The sequence below is a fragment of the Podarcis melisellensis genome (assembly GCF_964234715.1).
Source record: "Podarcis melisellensis genome assembly, chromosome: 16".
NCBI lineage: Eukaryota > Metazoa > Chordata > Lepidosauria > Squamata > Lacertidae > Podarcis > Podarcis melisellensis.
Window position 1 is genome coordinate 20231771 of NC_138533.1, and position 19304 is coordinate 20251074.

A 19304-nucleotide genomic window follows, 5' to 3' on the forward strand; every position below is an offset into this window, starting at 1 on the left:
GGGTCCCTTTACCTTTACCTTTAGGCTCATATAATGTAAGTAATGGGCCCCGCCTGCTAGCCTGCTCCCTAAAATATCAATGGTTTGCTCATTTCTATATACAGTGGTAGCTTGGTTCTCAAACTTAATCCGTTCCAGAAGTCTGTTCCAAAACCAAAGCCTTTCAAAACCAAGGCACACTTTCCCATAGAAAGTAATGCAAAACCGTAATCCGTTCCAGATTAACTTCAATTCAACAATTACTTTGATAAAATACATATTTTGTTATGTGCAAATGGCTTTAGATACCTATTAGGTCCATAAATTACCATATAGCATATATTCAACACAAAAAACAGTGACAATTTGTTGTTGTCAAAGGACAGCTGGACATATAAAGAACTCCATTACCTTCAGTAGCTTAGGGCCTCATCAAACCTAAATAAGGCCCTGTCTACCCCCATGAGTGAGAAAAACAATTGCTTGCTCGCTTGTTACTGCTGCAGTCAAATTAGGCCCCCACCCCATTGTTTTCCCACAACAACCCACCAAAAGAAAGAGACTGGACTACACTGCATGCTTGTTGCACACTGCTTTCTCTTAGCTGCCACTCAAGTGATATTAATATAGCAATGCTGGGCTACTCTGCAAGGCTAACAGATGACCATCCAGCTTCTGTTCAAAAACATTCAAGGAAAAAAGTCGTCCGAGGTCGTCTGTTACCTTTAAAGGCAAATCTCTGTTATTTGCACTTTGGGACCTGACAAGGCAGGTTTTGAATAAACACTCACAAACTCTTTATTGACAATAATCAGTTAGATAATTTAAGGATTTATACAACTTTCTAACATGCAGAGAATAGCATTTACAGAGAAACCAAAGATTGGAACTGAGGGAAGGTGTGGGGTGTGGGTGTGGGATCTGTATGGGAGGGTGGGGGGAGGGAGGAAAATGGGAAACCCCCCCCAAAGATGACATGTTTTTGGATAATATGTTTTGTTGAAATTTCTAATAAAAAATATAAAAATAAATAAATAAAAATTTGCACTTTGGGAAAGGATATGGGAATCAAACTCCAGGCATCCTTCAGTATTCACACTTCTCTGCATTTTGCAAGTAATGCGTAGAAAAATCCATGTAAATGCACGTTATGAGTGAAAATAGCAAAACCAAGTGCATCGAATTAGGGGAAATTCCTTTGCAAAGGCGTATAATTGCATGCAAACATGTATATATATATATGTCAGGAGGAACCTGTACTAAAATGCTGGTGAATTTTCATGAGGAATTTTTTAAAAATTGCACATTGTTGGGGAAATGTGGAGATCTGAATTTAATATTAGCAAGGGGAAAATGTGAGAGAAACCAAAATGGACATGTTAATCTGTCCCTACTTGCAATATCAATATAACAAGGATGAATTTGGTTTGCATTAACACAGCATTTCTTTATTGCACATCCTCAGGATATAATACTCGCTGCATGAAATTAATGCAGAGTTAGAAAGAGCCTGAACTCCAGATTTTTTTGGCTGGACGTGCCAAAACTCAGTCGCAACTACATTAACACCCTAGATTTCTAAGCAGTTTCTTCTGGGCAAGAATCACTACCAGAAAAGTTACAGGTCATTGTTAGTCACCGTTTTTAAAAAGTTATTTGAACGCCATTTGTTTTTCTGAAATATAGATGCTTGAACATTTCGCCCAACATTTAAGACAAAAAGCTGAAGTGAAACCACAACACTTCTCTTGATTTTTTCATCAGACATGATTGTTTAATTCCATAAGGGTTCACCACAGCCAGTGCTTTATTACTAAGAGCACTTTGAAATATCATTGCTGCTAAGTATATTGTAATACTTATTTAAGATTAGCTATAGTTCCTTTGTATTACATTTGCCTTTGTTCTGCCTTCTTTCAAAATAAACTTTTATTGGATTTTCAAACATGGTAACAAATGTGTAATATAACATCATCCCAAAACAGATATCAGGTAGTACATTAACATGAACGATTCTTCTCAATCCACACAAATCATTCACATGTGCAGCACATCATTTGCCGGGGACAGAGCAAAAGTCATTTTATTCATCACATATAATCATTCCCACGTAAGAATATAGTAAAAGTGGTGCCGTTCAGGATAGCCGTATCTGCATAGATACTTTGGAGAGCTTATTTTAAGACCAGTTCCATTTGCATCTTGAATAAGCAGTCACTGTATTGCACAAAATTTTCATTCGGTTCCCCACTGTCCCCTTTAATAACTTTTAAATTAGGCATTACATTGCCTTTATTTTGTCATTTAATTTTAAGAAAGCCATTGCTCCAAGTCTGGGGAGACTTAACAAATACGCATGCTCTCTCTCTCTCTCTCTCTCTCTCTCTCTCTCTCTCTCTCTCTCTCTCTCTCTCTCTCTCTCTCTCTCTCCTTTCCTGTTACCTCTTCCTTTCAAAAATAAGTAATCTATCAAAAAGTATTATTAACAGCTCTGAAACTCCTGTTGGGTGCAGTTGCTCCTTCTAATTATAAGCAAAGGCTCTGGCCCCCCTTCCTCGCCACTGCTATCCCCCCGGGCAGCGCTGTGGTGGGGCACAATCACCGTTTTATTAGTTGTGATATACTGTGGCTAATTCCCTTAATCTGGACCTTGCTTTCCTATAAAGCCCAGACCTCACGTATTCGGTTTCTCTGATCAAAGCACAACTGGTGTGGGGCACAGCAATCGGCACTAAACAGGGGAACTGGGGAAAGCTTGTAAAAAGAAAGCCCCCCTCTCCCCACCAAACCAAACACGCACGCCCCTCGCCGGACGGCGCAATCAGTCGGGGGAACAATCACGTGTGAAATATGGCTGGCTCCTTCAAGTGCTAGCCCCGGGATTTACTGCAGCGTATTAATCTGCTGTGCTTAATGCATTGACCTTTCACCCCCCGCAATTCGGTAGATGGCGCTTGAAGAGTCAGGAGCTAATACAATAGATTAGGAACAGAAAGGGCCCACCTTGGCTGGTGGAGTGGCGGGGGGGGGGGGAGAGGGAGCACGCACGGTACAGGCCTGCAAGCAAAAGATTCGCACTGGCAACTCTCTCTCAAACTTTTGCAGACCATTTTTTCCCCCAGGGACAGTCCCACATTTACAGAAGATGTCCCGGTTTCTGATTTGATCCTGAAATCTCCCACTTTTCTGTAGGACATCCCTATTTTCATCGGAGAAATGTCGGGGTGTCCCTATTTTCATCGGAGAAATGTTGGAGGGGATACCGTTTGGTGCTGCTTATTTGCAGTAGAACACTGTGGAAATTTAATTTCAGTTGAGGTTAGCCACAAAAGCAGCTACGGGCCGGGCACTCATTCCCAAATCCAACATATTCTGCCTCTGCCTCAATGGTCCTATTGGCTGAACAGAGGTTCACAGAGGTTGTCAGCAGGATCATGCCTCACTTTTAATTCACAGATTGCTTTGCCTTTGTTATATCTCCGATGCGCCGAGCAGTTAGAAAACTGTTGCTGTGTCTTCAGAATTATTGTTATCTACCACACGTTTTGAAAAGCCCCTTATTTGCTAGGCATTTGGATATTGCTTAAGCTAACGTAACCGCATTTCGCATAAAGGTTCCTGAGATCAAGGAGCGAGCTTCTGCCTTTGTTTGGATACAATTGGACACGACTGAATCAAGATGGCCGACCGAACTTTTCAAAACCGCATTGGTTTTAACCGGTAAATTCAAAACTGCACCGACATTTTGGTTCCTTACAATTCCTGAGCAATGCTGGCTATGAGGCTGTTAATAATAATTATCATCTGTTGTTTGAGTCACCAGGTTCATGATGCCAGGGTGGGTTACAAATCAACAAGAAGAGCAAATCTGATTGAAACAATAGACTCCAGGGAAGGCATAGAACCTCTCTATTTTGCAATGGCCAGCCTCCACCTGGAGTCCTGTGCCCAATGAAGGATACTGATAATCTGGAACTTGTGCAGAGGAGGGTGACCAAGATGATCAAGGGTTTTGACTTCAATAAAGAATGGGAATTTTAAAATAATTTATCTTGGAGACCACTGTAAGCAGGTGGAAATATTAGCAGGATTGCAATAACACTTGTAATGTACTATGCAAGTACTATGGAGACCATGATGTTATATAAAATACAGATTACTGGAAATGATGGAAAGGTTCAATATAAGGGTTCATGGAGGGGAGATGTGAAGTCAAAGAGTTGGAGGAAATGTGGATGTGAATGGTAGTATTGTTATAATTATATACTTGTAAAATCAAATAAAAACTGTTTCGAAAGAAAGAAAGAAAGAAAGAAAGAAAGAAAGAAAGAAAGAAAGAAGATCAAAGGTTTTGGAAACCCAGCCTTATGAAGAAGGGTTGAGGGAGTTGTGTGTGTTTAGCCTGGAGAAGAGAAGACAGAGGTGATACGATGGCCATCTTCAAATATCTAAAGGGTTGTCACACGAAAGATGGAGCAAGTTTCCTTTCTTCTGCTCCAGAGGGTAGGACTCAGACCAACAGATTCAAATGACAAAAAAAGTGAGTTGTAGTCCCATCAGTGTTTGGAGGTCCACAGATTCACCAGCCCTGACCTAGAGGTTCTCCTATACACCCCTCATTGAGATTAGAGGGACTGTGTCCTTGCTGGCATCTGGTTCCTCCCAATGAGGAGAACAGACCATTCCTGTTGTGAATGAACAGGAAGGAGCTGGAATTTTGGATTCACCACCTTGGCTGCCCCTATTCCGGGGCTGATTACCATTCTAGGCAACCCCAGGTGATCTGGGGGTGACCCAGTGCCATCTCCATTCAGTCGAAGCCTGGACCTGCCCCAATCAGCCTGATTCGCTTCGGGATCTGGTGCACGACCCTCCAAAATTACCTTTAGGCCAGCCAGCCTAGATCCCCGTTCTTTTCCACCCCGGTGGGTTGCCGACCTGCCTGTGTATCTGACATCAGCTTCTTGGTATGCCCAGTAATATAACACCCTTGTGACACTCGACGCTCGGGGCCCACGCTGTTTTATGACTCTGCTTCCACTCTCTCTGGTTTATATCGGATTGTGTTTTTCATAGACAGGCAATAAAGAGAGGAGGAGGAGGGGTGAAGGGAGCCAGGATTTATAGTCTGCTACACTCAATTTTCCTGGGCTCCTTCTCTGTCATTCTGACTGAGCTCCTGGTGCCCTTTGGGCAAGCAGGATGTGGTGTAGGCCAAGAATTTAGTTTGTCCCTGTTTCTTCGGTGCTTGTGAAGGCAGAAGGGCGACTTTAAAGGGGACTGGCTTACTCATCACCCTCGAAGAGGACACAGGTTTGCATGGGATGCGTGTCTGCTTCATTTTAGACTTCTTTCCCCACAGAATATAAGAAGAGCCTGTTGGGTCAGGCCAATGGCCTGTCTCGTCCAGCATCTTGTTCCCACAGTGTCCAGCCACAAACAAGATTTTATCTTACTTTTGAGGCTTCTGACGGGTATTTTATGAGTGTCTTTTCCTTCAACTTACAAATTGTCTAGCCAGTGGCTTGAGTTCTGTAGTCTTTCCAAGATTCTGTGGTTCAATCAAGGCCCAGGATAAAAGAAAGTACTTCTCCACGCAGCACATTGCTAACCTACGGAACTCACTCCCACAGGAGGCAGGAATGTCCACTGACCTGTAGGGCTTTAAAAGAGGGTTGGGCAAATGAGGATAAGGCTTTCAGTGACTGCTAGCCGCAGTGACTGTGATCTGCTGTCACAGAAATAGGTAGCAATGCTTCTGAATGCCAGTTACTGGAAACCACAGGAGGTGGGTCTTGTGTTCGAATCCTGCTTGTGGGTTTCCCATAGGCATATGGTTGGCTGCTGTGAGAATGGGATGTGGGACTAGACGGGCCACGGGCCTGATCCTGCAGGGCTCTTATGTTCTTAGGAGAAGATGCCATGAGATTAGTTCCCCCCATGGAACTGTTTCATATCAGGAAGTGTGGGTAGCTGGTGGGCGGGCAGAGCAGGGTGATTTTGAGCTTCAAAAAGGACAATCAAAGAAAGATTCAAGCAGCCTCTAGGCCACTCATCATCCTTCTTCCTCAGCTTGAAGCCTGTGATGCGTTTAATGCCTCCCCCCTTCAAAATAGAGGAAAGGATCACAAATTTTGGTGTCATGTGCAGCTTGAGTTGGATTGGGAATTTTTTTTAATGCAGTGTACACTGGAAAGAGAATGTGCCTAATTTTACTTGGGCTTTTTTTTGACCCCCTGTGTCCCCTTTCTTGTGGGGCTGGAGCTCTGGCAGACCTGATTCTTTTTGTATAGATGTGTTTGTTCTTTAGGTTTTCCTTGATTGTGATTATTGTAATGGGTCTTAGTATCTCTGTTGTGTTTGTAAGTCACTTTGAGTCATTTTTCTTTGGAGCAAAGCGACATGCACTTCCTGTAACAAGAAACAGCCATCCCTCGAAATCGGCAGCGTCTTGAATTTTGCATTGAATTCCCCCACTGAATAATGTGCACGAAAATTGTATAGATTTGGGTAAAATGTTCATTAAAATGCCTATATTAGTGAATAATGACAGGCAAAACCATTTCAGTGTTAGGTGGAACGTAAGGCGAAGGCAATGCGCAATTAAACAGAGGTGAATTTTCATGATGACTTGAAACTTAAAATGCACCAAGTGATATGGTAATGTAGAGAACTGAAGATTGGGGGGAAAATGAGAAACTGGGTAAAGAACCCCCACAAAATTAACCAGTCCTCCTATTCCTACATTTGAGCAGGGCCAGATTTAGGTTTGTTGAGACCCTAAGCTACTGAAGGTAATGGGGCCCTTTATATGTCCAGCTGTCCTTTGTCAACAACAAATTGTCGCTGTTTTGTGTGTGTTGAATATATGCTATATCGTAATTTATGGACCTAATAGGTATCCAAAGCCATTTGCACATAACAAAATATGTATTTTATCAAAGTAATTGTTGAACTGAAATTAATCTGGAATGGATTAATCCGTTTTGCATTACTTTCTATGGGAAAGTGCGCCTTGGTTTTGGAAGGCTTTGGTTTTGGAACAGACTTCCAGAATGGATTAAGTTTGAGAACCAAGGTACCACTGTATATAGAAATGAGCAAACCATTGATATTTTAGGGAGCAGGCTAGCAGGCAGGGCCCATTACTTACATCATAGGAGCCTACACAACACAAAACACTGTTGCTGCGTGTAGGTTTTATTTCATTTGTTTTTTATCTTATATTTTGGAAATGTACATCCAGTTTTTTCCCTTTAAATTTTTTTGGGGGCCCCAAGAGAGTAGGGCCCTAAACTATAGCTTGTTTAGCTTATACGTAAATCCGGCACTGCATTTGAGCCTTGGAGAAGATGTGTACCCATAGCACCATACAGATGTCATTAAGGTGGACTTTGATTTGAGAGAAAGCAAAATGGAGGAGTGGGAGGAGGAGGAGAATGTGTCTTTTTGCAAAAGGCTGAAGTGTGTGTGGAGGAGCAGCATCAAGGATGAGAGGAAGGGAGATCTATGCACTGTTCACTCTGGAGCAGAACTGTCCACAGCCAGCCTTGCAGCTGAAGAATGCTGAGAAAGCATCTGGCTAATTTTAGTGACAATAGGCTGATCTGCAGGACACAGCTGAGAACCCACTGCTGAAAATTCATTTTTTAAAAAATAGTTTTTGTTTGGTTTTACAAATTAATGTTCACATTTGAAATCACAAACAATAAGAAACGCATGAGATCCTTCCAGATTTCTAGCCTTTCCTTCTCCCCACCGTGGTTTCTTTACTTAACCTTTTCAGCTGCATACTATGTCACTCGAATTTTCCAGTTCTCCATTGTATCCAAAGTCTTTGTTACATTACAAGAGTTATTTAAGACCTGCTAAAGAGTTCAACTGTTTACAGCAGTTCTCAAATATAATATAAAATCTCCCCATTCTTTGCTGAAGTTCTGGTCCTCCTGATTTCTGATTTTCCTGGTCATTTTTGCCATCTCTGCATAGTCCAGCAATTCCACTCTGGTAGGAACCTTATCGTCTTTCCAGCTCTGGGCTACCAGTATCCTTGCTGCTGTCGTTGCATACATAAACAGTCTTTCCTGCTCCTTCGGTATTTCTGAACCTACTAATAAAAAGGCTTCTGGTTTTTTAACAAATGTTATTTTAAACATTTTCTTCAATTCATTATATATATAATTTTCCAGAATTCTTTTCTTACTTTACAATTCTACCACATGTGATAAAAGATGCCTTCCTTTTCTTTACATTTCCAGCAGATATTTGAGCTTGTCCTGTACATTTTTGCTAATTTACTCAGAGTTAAATACCAACAATGCATCATTTTCATACAAACTGCTGAAAATTCATGGCTCGTCCAAGACGAGAGGGAGGACACTGAAAACTTGTCTGCTTTCGGCCCTCTCCGCCTCCTGCCCGGGGTATAACTACACTGGGGGATTATTAGGCAGGGATCTGAGGCACGGGTCTTTTATATTGGACCACAGATCGCCTGCATCTTCCTTCAGTTTTTACCAAGGAATTACTTGGAAGATTCAGGGCAGAGAAAGGAAAGTACAGGATGGAGTTAAACTATGGAACTCATTCCCACAGGAGCCAGCGAGGTCCACCAGCCAAGATGGCTTTAAAAGATGATTAGACAAATACTTAGAGAAGGTTACTGATGGCTACTTGCCATTATAGCTATGCTTTGTCTCCACACCTGAAGGCAGCATTGCTTTCTGAAGACCAGTTGCTGGAAACCACAGGAAGTGGAGAGATGCTCTGATGCTTGAATCCTTCTTGCAAGTTTTCCACAGGCATCTCCTCAGACCCTGTGAGAACAGGATGCTGAATAGATGGGCCATTGGCCTGATCCTGCAGGGCTCTTATTGTGTTCTGATTTTCTTACGACACCTTGGTTTTGCAGGATGTCCTTTGTACCTGAATTTTTGGCTCTGGATCAAACCAGAAAATGAATGCATACACAGAAGCGATCAGGTGCAACAGGGAACAACAGGAAATGGGATCTCTCTCTCTCTCTCTGTGCCCTGTCCTATCCTACCCCGCAGGGTTCTCCTTATGAGTTTCAATGTTTCACAATGGAGAGACTCAATGCACTAGCAGAAGCACATTGCACGTCAGACGGTGCAATCTGTTGCACAAGGAAGTTGCTGGCAGCCTGCTTACGCATCCTCTCATGCAGCAAGGCTCAGGGAGTGCAGAAACATTTTGCCAGAGGAGGAAGTGTACCTCTAAGTGGCTTTAACTTAGCTCTACACAGGAAAAAAAAAAGCCTAGGTGCTTGCCCCTATATTTTGTAGACCCCACGCCATTCCTCCCTCGCTCTCCCTGCAGCATACCTGATACGCTTCAGAGTGACCTCACCCAAAACGTTTCTGTTGGAGTCATGAAAATTAAAACTGGATCGTTTCCCTCCTCCTCCGACTCTCCTATACCTGCCCATTAACCCAAGTGATTTAAGGCGTCCTCGAAGGTTATATCAAATAAAGTGTATTTCAGGAGCTCCACACTCCTGGACATATGGAAGAGGTTATTTATTCTAAAGAGGCATCCAACAGCAATGATGTCATGGGAGATGCTGGAAAAGCCATACTACCATGGTTTAGCAGGGCACCAAATCACGGCGTACCTTGGCCCAAGACGGCACCCCCTGATTTATAGAGTGCTGGGACATAATCTGTGTGGCTATATCACTTTTTAAAATATGTATAAATCTTTATAAGCATCCCTCCCCCCCTCCCAGCAAAACAGTTTGCATCCTTTCCCTTCTTCCTTTCAAGCTCTGTTGACAGGCCCCTTTTGCTGTTTCCCTGGCTCTGACCCTCAACGGGCAGCGACTGTGCCCACGGTTAATAAAGTCGGGACTCAATTCAAGGTGAAAACATAATTCTGTTATTCCAGCCCTGCTCACAAGCAACTTCATATTTACAAAAGTTGGGTGCCACCCCTGCTCTCTGCCAAGCAATAGCAGGGTCTCAGAGGGCTCCAAGCACTCGCCCAGTGTTCGTGGTCCTTTGGAGAATTGAGACACAGTTGGAGGCTGTCGCAGCTTCAAGAAAATATGGTTCATTCACCTATTTACACTTTCAGTCTGCATGGAGGGAGTCCAGGTCTTACGACATGGTCATTTCGAGAGGGTCTTGTCCTTCCCAGCAGTGCAACCCTTGGGTCGGAGGCATGGGTAGGCTGACTAAGGCCCAGGGCCTGGATGTGGCCCAATCATCTTCTAAATCCGGCCCACGGATGGTCTGGGAATCAGCATGAGTAGAATGTGCCCTTTTATTCAAAATGCATCTCTGGGTTATTTGTGGGGCCTGCCTGGTGTTTTTACATGAGTAGAATGCGTGCTTTTATTTAGAATACATCTCTGGGTTATTTATGGGGCATAGGAATTCATTCATCCCCCCCAAAAAATATAGTCCGGCCCCCCACAAGGTCTGAGGGACAGTGGAGCAGCCCCTGCTGAAAAAGTTTGCTGACTCCTGGTCCAAGGCAAGCTAATCCATACAAGAGGGATCCCAGTCTTTTTCCATCTTTCTTCTTCCAAGAACACCCTGCTAAAAACTCTATTTAACACTATTTAAAAAATGGCTACCGCACCTGGTTACCTGGGAGATCCTTTCTCCACCTTCATTGGAGTTAACATTAGGTAGGCTGATATTTGATCTTTGAAGAGAAAATGATGGAGAAATCTCCCCTAAAGAGCATTAGAGGAGAGACCCGCTGTTTCTTAGGAACGGGTGTAGCAGGGATCACATTTTCTAGCTGTTTTGAGCTAGTGCTGTGGTCAGGTACCTGCCACTTTCACTTTGGCAATGTTAACCATTACTTAGACAAATGTGACACATGAATGTTTTAAGATGAAACAGAAAATCAATAGCAACCATACCAATAACACTTGTGAGACTCACCCTTTCCTTACTCTGCTGTGTTGTTGAGTGAAATGACTTGTTTCGCTTCCATAGTCAGCTTCCTGTTGTGACACAAATCCATGCATAGGACCACGTCAAGACTGCTTGTTTGCAGGGTGTTATCCAACTGCATGTGGCCTGGTCCTGCAGGATCTTCTTATGTTCTTAAGGCAACTTCCTATGTTCATGATAGCTCAGTTGGTTAGAGCATGGTGCTGATAATGCCAAGGTTGCAGGTTCAATACCCATATGGGACGGCTGCATATTACTGGACTAGATGATCCTCTGGGTCCCTTGCAACTCTACAATTCTATGAGTCTATTATTCCAGCCTGAAAGACTTTAGGTTGGGCTCCTGGCCAAGTGGAGTCAGGGAACTCTTGAACACAGTACACAAAGCTGGTCAAACTCAATGCTGACTGGGCCCTTCAGGCTCACCCTGTTGTTAAGACCTCTCTCTCTCTCTCTCTCTCTCTGTCTGTCTCCAGGCCCAACCCTCACAAAAGGCAATACCATATTTTTCCACGTATAACATGCCCCCTTGTATAAGACACCCCCTATTTTGGGGGACTCCAGATTTAGAAAATGGGGAAATATTGCCCAGAGTTCTTGAGCTTTTCTTAGGAGGGGGGTGCCGAAAATCGCTCACCCGACTGACCTACACTGCTAATCACACGTTTCGCAAAACCCACCTATCATCTGTTCCCTCGCTGGCAGAAGCCACCAATCGCCTGCCCAATTGCCAAAACAACAGCCAATCAACACCAGCCCTTCACACAGCCACCAATAACACGCCAAATCTCCAACTCACGGCAACAACCAATCCCATGTCCCCCCCATGCACTATCTGTGTACAGTGGTACCTCAGGTTACAGGCGCTTCAGGTTACAGACTCCGCTAACCAGAAATAGTACCTCAGGTTAAGAACTTTGCTTCAGGATGAGAACAGAAATTGCGCTGTGGCAGCAGCGGGAGGTCCCATTAGCTAAAGTGGTACCTCAGGTTAAGAACTGTTTCAGGTTAAGAACGGACCTCCAGAATAAATTAAGTACTTAACCCGAGGTACCACTGTATAAGACAACCCCCCAAGTTTTAACATAACTGGTGTGTTTTTTTTTTTTAAAAAAAACCTAATCTTATACATGGACAAGTATGGTACTTACCACCAGTACACAGTGTTCCCAGGCTGTTGATCAGAGGCACTATCTCTCCTGGATCCAGACCCTGGATCAACAATATTCTCTAAAATGCTTGATCATTTTGCTCCAAGACAGGTGGGGCCAGCCTCTTATTGGGCTGAGAAAATGTCAAAGTCATCCCCAAAGCCATTTGTGCATGGGAAACGTCCAAAATGGTCATTTAAAAAAATAGAATGAAAAGCCAAGCAGTTTCTTTTATATAGATGGTGCTGAAGCACATATTAGCACCAAAGCATTTCTTTGCTTGTCTGCTAACTGACATGTGATGTCTAAAAGTAAAGTGATTATTGAGATAACAGGGGGCAATTGCTTATTAAAACCCTCGAGTGAGCAGTGTTTGTTGAACGAATCATGGCTAAAGAGTAGAATTTACTTGTTGCAATCGCACACAGAGAGATGCTTGTAGATAAGAAAGCAATGGAAGTTGTTTATTGTAGGAAGTGCGCAACTTGCAGAGGAAAAGTTTTTCATTCTAGTTTGACCAGCTAGTCTAGAGAAGAACAAGGCAAGCATGTTTGCTCCATTGTTCTCTCAGAGGATAGTTAAAGATGACCCCTCATCTTGAAGTCCGAGAAATACGAAGAAGATAAAGTTGCAAAACAGGATGCAACCTGAGACATATCCGTCTAAACAACAAGGAAACAGAAGTCAGCTGATAGGTGAAAGATACAGGGATGGCCTGGGAATGTAGCTGTCCCTCACTCTACCTAACTTATCCCCATGTGGTGATAAGAGCCAGTGTGGTGTAGTGGTTAAGAGTGGTGGACTCATAAACTGGTGAACCGGGTCACACTTCTCTGAAGTCTCTCAGCCCCACTCACCTCACAGAGTGTTTGTTGTGGAGGAGGAAGGGAAAGGAGAATGTTAGAGACTCTTTGAGACTCTTTAGGGTAGTGATAAAGTGGGATATCAAATCCAAACTCTTCTTCTTCCATGCACACCCCTCTTCTGCAAGCTGAGTTGCACCCAAACCTCTGGCTGTGATTCACGTTTCTTTTAGACTTGAGGTTTGAACTTAAATGTTTTCGTCTGGGGCAGGAGGTGTTTCTGAAATTCTGGCTTCAGTCAATTTTTTCAGCACAGAAGTTGCCCTTCAGTGGTCCTTCCTGGTGGAACCGGTTCCTCCAGACCTTTAGAAGTTTTTGATGGCAATCATTTGGCCAAAGAGAGCTGTCACTCTGCTGCTAGATGGTGGAGAAAGAACACACAGAAAAATTGTCTGTGTGGGGAAGGAGTGAAATGCATGCAAATTTTCATTTTCATTAAGATGCGTAGCATATAAAGATACCCTACAGAACAGGCAGCATACCTTGCTGCTGCAAACCATGAAATTGACAAGGCTTCCCTCTTCAAAAATAAAATAAATTTCCACGGACTGTTCTGCTAAGTTGTCAGGCAAAGCAAGCTGAAAGCGACCTTGCTTTGCCTGAAGAGGTGGTTAAGGGGTGATATGATAGCCATGTTCAAATATATAAAAGGATGTCACATAGAGGAGGGAGAAAGGTTGTTTTCTGCTGCTCCAGAGAAGCGGACACGGAGCAATGGATCCAAACTACAAGAAAGAAGATTCCACCTAAACATTAGGAAGAACTTCCTGACAGTAAGAGCTGTTCGACCGTGGAATTTGCTGCCAAGGAGTGTGGTGGAGTCTCCTTCTTTGGAGGTCTTTAAGCAGAGGCTTGACAACCATATGTCAGGAGTGCTCTGATGGTGTTTCCTGCTTGGCAGGGGGTTGGACTCGATGACCCTTGTGGTCTCTTCCAACTCTATGATTCTATGATTATCAATTTCACCTACCATCTCTTTCATATGAAGCCATTAGAGGGGTATAGGGTCTGTGTTGGCCTGCTTGACGTCAGTTTCAACAGTTGGGGGTCAAATTAAAGAGGGGAGGGAGGCAGAATTTATCATCCATAATATGAAACCCAAATAAGAGAGTGAGGCAATCTTATTTGAAGAATCGGGAGCGGGGTGGGGGTGAGGGGAAGCGGGCCCTTGATATATGGCCTGATACAGCTGAGGAAAATTAACCCTGCCATTTTTTGCTATTACTGTGCAGACAACCCAATGATCGAGAAGGCCAATTAGGGTGCTCTCTGTGGAAATCTAATTACCTCAGGCAAATGATCTCAGAAACCAGCATTGGGGGTGGGGGTGGGAGGGAGAGAAGGGAGAGTGTCGAACGGGGCTCCGTCTCCACGACATAAAATGCATGTGGCTTGCGGATGGTTCCGGAACAGAGCAGAGCAGCTAAGGTGGGCATAGACACGGGGATAAAAGGAATGGCTCAAGGTTGAGGAAACAGACCGTGGCGCAGATTGGAAACAGCGATAGTTACCGAAAGTCAAACTCCTTTCTTTCTTTTTGGCAGCTTCAGAACCCGTCATAAACCAACGATGCTGAAGGTTTGGGAGATTCAGGCCAGAGGAATGAAAGAGCTTCTTCACACAGCGCATAGTTAAACTTTGGAACTCTCTGCCACAGGAGGCAGTGACAGCCACCAACCTGAACAGCTTTTAAAGGGGGGTTAGACAAGGGACGCGGGTGGCGCTGTGGGTTAAACCACAGAGCCTAGGGCTTGCCGATCAGAAGGTCGGCGGTTCGAATCCCCACGACGGGGTGAGCTCCCATTGCTCGGTCCCTGCTCCTGCCAACCTAGCAGTTTGAAAGCACGTCAAAGTGCAAGTAGATAAATAGGTACTGCTCCGGTGGGAAGGTAAACGGTGTTTCTGTGTGCTACTCTAGTTCTCCAGAAGCGGCTTAGTCATGCTGGCCACATGACCCAGAAGCTGTACGGCGGCTCCCTTGGCCAATAAAGCAAGTTGGGCGGCGCAACCCCAGAATTGGCCACGACTGGACCTAATGGTCAGGGGTCCCTTTGCCTTTACCTAGACAAGGCTATCAGTGACTACTAACCCTAATGGCTATGTTCTGCCTCTCCACTGTTTGAAGTAGTCAGTCTGAGATTCGCAAGGGGTGTGTGTGTGGGCCTGCTTGTGGGCTCCCCATCGAGGCATCTGGTTAGTCCCTGTGAGAACAGGATGCTGGATTAGATGGGACTTTTGACCTGGTCAGCAGAAAAACCCAGCCACTCCTTTCACGCTTGAAACACTCACAGATGCTTGGGAAGGGATTCTGAGGTTGATTCAGAAGAAGAAGAGTTTGGATTTGATATCCCGCTTTATCACTACCCGAAGGAGTCTCAAAGCGGCCAACATTCTCCTTTCCCTTCCTCCCCCACAACAAACACTCTGTGAGGTGAGTGGGGCTGAGAGACTTCAGAGAAGTGTGACTAGCCCAAGGTCACCCAGCAGCTGCATGAGGAGGAGCGGGGAAGCGAACCCGGTTCACCAGATTACGAATCTACCGCTCTTAACCACTACACCACACTGGCTCCATGGTCCATGGTCCAATCTGTGGGGCTACCAGTTCCCCGTTTCTGTGGCAGAGTCTCCAGAGTCACCAAAGGCACCTCAAGGTGACCCAAATCCCTTTGTCTGGGGAAATATATTTGGCCTCACTGGAAATGCAGTGCTGCTGGTGGAGAGCACGGGTCTTAATTTGGGGTGAAATGTCACACATCATCTAGTCTACATTGAAAATATAACTTTATATTTCCATATGGGTCACGTTAAGGGAAAGTTATTGGTTTTTCTTTTCTTTCTTTAAGTTAAGGGGGGAAAAGCAACCCCATTAGAGTGGGTCTGGAAAAGTTTAGCCAATTTACAGGCTATACATCTTAATCTCCCTGAATTACAGAAAGAAAGAAAGAAAGAAAGAAAGAAAGAAAGAAAGAAAGAAAGAAAGAAAGAAAGAGAAATTGACAAGGAGGGGTGAGTTCATAAATTCTGTCTGAGAGTACAGTCTCTGACACAGGTTTACTCAGAGGTAAACCCCGTTGTGTTCAATGGGGTTTCCTCCGACACTGGTTCTTAGCGGTATAAGATCTTTATTGCAGTTCAGAATTTGGGTTTCTTATTTCTCTCCCTGTATTGCTCAGGCTATGACAGGGGTGGCAAACCGAGTCCAGCCAGCTGGCAAGAGCCTTATCTTCCCCAACCTCTGTAGGCTGAGTCAATCACCTGTCAATCACTCTGCCTCACCATGGTGTCAGGTGACCAGTTTTTGCCTCCTGCTGCACTCCAGTCATTGCAGATGCCACCAATCACCTGATCACCTGCTTCTTGGCATCTTACCTGCTCCTTTCTGTATCTGACATCATATCTGACATCCAGTTTTGGGGCCTGGCTTGGCCCCCAAAGCCTTGTAGTCCAAATGGGAAGGTCTGGTTGGCTAGAGCTTCGCTGCTGCTGGGCTATGACAAGGTCAAAGGAATATTATCGCAACATTCGAAAGGCACCCCGTTCCAAGACAATGGTCTGACACCTCTTTTTTGTACATTCATGTTTTCCTTCTAAAATTACATTCGCTTTTGCTGTTGGCCCTGCCGGCCACCAGCATGTGGCCCCTGAAAGGTGGCTCAGAAAGAAAGGCGGCCCTTATTCCTGCTCAGTCTGCTTAGTGACCTCAGCACCTGATTCCAAGATAGCTCAAAGTTGCCCTTGCACAAGATCAGTTAAATGTGCATCCCCTGGTAGACTTTACACTTACACTTTCTAAGGGACTTTCCTTTGTTTGTGCAGCTCATTCTGCCTGTTCTCTCTCTCCCTGGTTTTCAGATTAAAGTTTTACAATCACATACACCAACATACAACATAAAGACAAGATACCAAAGAATCTCCTGGACTTTCCTCTTCCCCTTTGTGGGTCCTATTGTTAATCATTTCCTTCTGCATCTTTGATGATAATCCAATTCTTTTACATCTCCATTAGGTCCAAAATTCACCATTAAACTACACGTATTATTCCAATCCTACTAACTGTTTTAGTTGTTTACAATGGTTTTTAAGATTCTAAATCCCCCCCCCTTCCTTATTAAAATTTTGGTCTTCCTGATTTCTTATTCTTCCAGTCATTTTTGCCATTTTGCAATAATCCATCAATTTAATCTGCCATTCTTCTCTGGAAGGGAGTTTATCTTCTTTCCATCTCTGGGCCAATAACATCCACGCAGCCGTGGTCGCATACATAAATAGTCTTTTCTGCTCCCTTGGGATTTAGGCACCTTATGCCTGTTTTATCTAGTGCAGCCTCCTCTTTCCCACAGTCACCAGTCAGGTGCCTTTTAGAAGCCTACAAGTGGAGCATGGAAGTCTTCTCCCTCTCCAACAGCTCCTTCTCTGCAACTGGTAACATAAGTTGCAATCCTATATCCACATACTAGGGAGCGGAGGGATAGTGGCCCAGAGTTCTGGGTGTATGTTTGTGTGAAAGACCCATTGCAATTTCTGCAGCAGGGTCCCCGTCTGCAGCATCCTAAATGAAAGCCTGAAAGGGGAGCTTCTTAGCTACTGAGAAGAAGTCTTCTTCTCACCCTTTGTGATGATTGAAGCCCATCAGAATGAAAGGAGGTGAATCGGCCACTGAGGATTGGCTCCTAGGGTCACTCTGGAGAAGGTGCATGTGAATAACCCCAACAGGAGTGCCAGCTTGGCTCCACGATCATTGGTGCCCAGGGCCGTGGGTGCCATACAACATGCATGGCAACTGGCGCCAAAATTTGTGGGTGCCCGGCTTCTTCGTGGGGAATTTCTGTGGGTGCTTGTGCACCCAGGGTCCCAGGGAGTTGGCACCTATGAATCCTGAGGAGGAGTTGTTCCAAAGCTAAGCATTTAGGTACATGGAAAGGCACGAGGTGCTTCAGTGTCAAGAGAATGGGGTGCAAGTTCTGTTACATGCAGTGGTGCTTCAACTTAATCTCTGATGGAAAATATCGGAGCACTCCAAATCAATGGCTCATGCACAGAAAATAGTAGTTCTAGCAACACAGAGAGACCCACACAGATCATGACAATGCATCCCTAATTCCTTATCATTTTTGCAGCTCTCATGATGGGGGCCCTGTGCTACTAAATCTGCTGCTACACTACTGGCTCTAACTCAGCAGAGCTGATAGCCAGGGAATTGTACTCTAAAAACACCCGGAGGGCCAAAAGGTCCCCAGCGCTGCTCAGTTTGGCGGGTTGTCCAGTCCGATATAAAGCTAAAGAGCCCTAAGAAGTGAGTTCTATCCTGCCTCTTGACTTCACATGAGGCTCATTGGAAGAAGCAAGGTGAACAATGTCATTATTATTATGAATTAGTATTTTTGTCGTGCAGGGTAGGGTACAATATGTGACACTTCCGTGTGTGTGTGTTAATTGTGGGAGTGACTGAGAGACTGTTATGCAGACGTGTAACAAGCCTAGGGCTTTCTTGAGACATGCCCTGTTCCAAGAAAATTATAGGATTACGGACGTGTGCAGCTCGATGGAGACAATGGAAATTTGGCAAGGAGAAAAGAGGATTAGTTTCCCATTAAGAATATGTAATCATTACTTGCAAAACCCAACATTTGCCAAGGCTTGATGGGTAAAGCAAAACTGAGTTTGGGCATATAAAATTTCTTTCATGGCGATGGGAGGAAAGAAGGAGCTCATATCCAGGGTCTGGTTAGGGCAAGGGTCAGCAAGGTTTACCTCGCCTGGGCTGGTTCACTCCCACGGAGATCGCTCCTTGAGCCGGATCGCTTCTGTGCAGATGTGATTTCCAGCATCTGTGCAGATGTGAGTCCCTGCGCTGCGGAAGCGAGTCCCTGCTCCATGCTGCGCTGGTTTAGCACAGTGTTCAGGGACTCACTGAGCAGGCAGCTTGGCTTGGGGCGGCTTGGGGGCTGCAGGTTGCTGACCCCTGGGTTAGGGGGTTTCTGTTTTGCTTAGGACCAAAACTCTTTTTAAAAATAATTTTTTTTAAAAAATAAAGAAATTACAGGAGAAATAAGTTGACCCGTGTCGGCTGCCACATAATACTTGTTCCGCATTTGTAAGCAATTGATTGTTTAGTGTGGCAACGTCCAATTTCGCCATTTCGGCATAGTCCATCATCTTCACCTGTCACTCATCTCTGGTCGGGACTTTGTCTTCCTTCCATCTCTGGGCCAAAAGTATCTGCGCTGCCATTGTTGCGTACATAAATAGTCTTTTCTGCTCCTTTGGTATTTCTGCACCTAAAATTCCTAACAGACCTAAAATTCCCAAGATCTTAGACAGAGGTATTTCCCACCTTCTCCTACTTGATCCTTTTAAACTGGAGACACTTTCCCTCCCACCAAA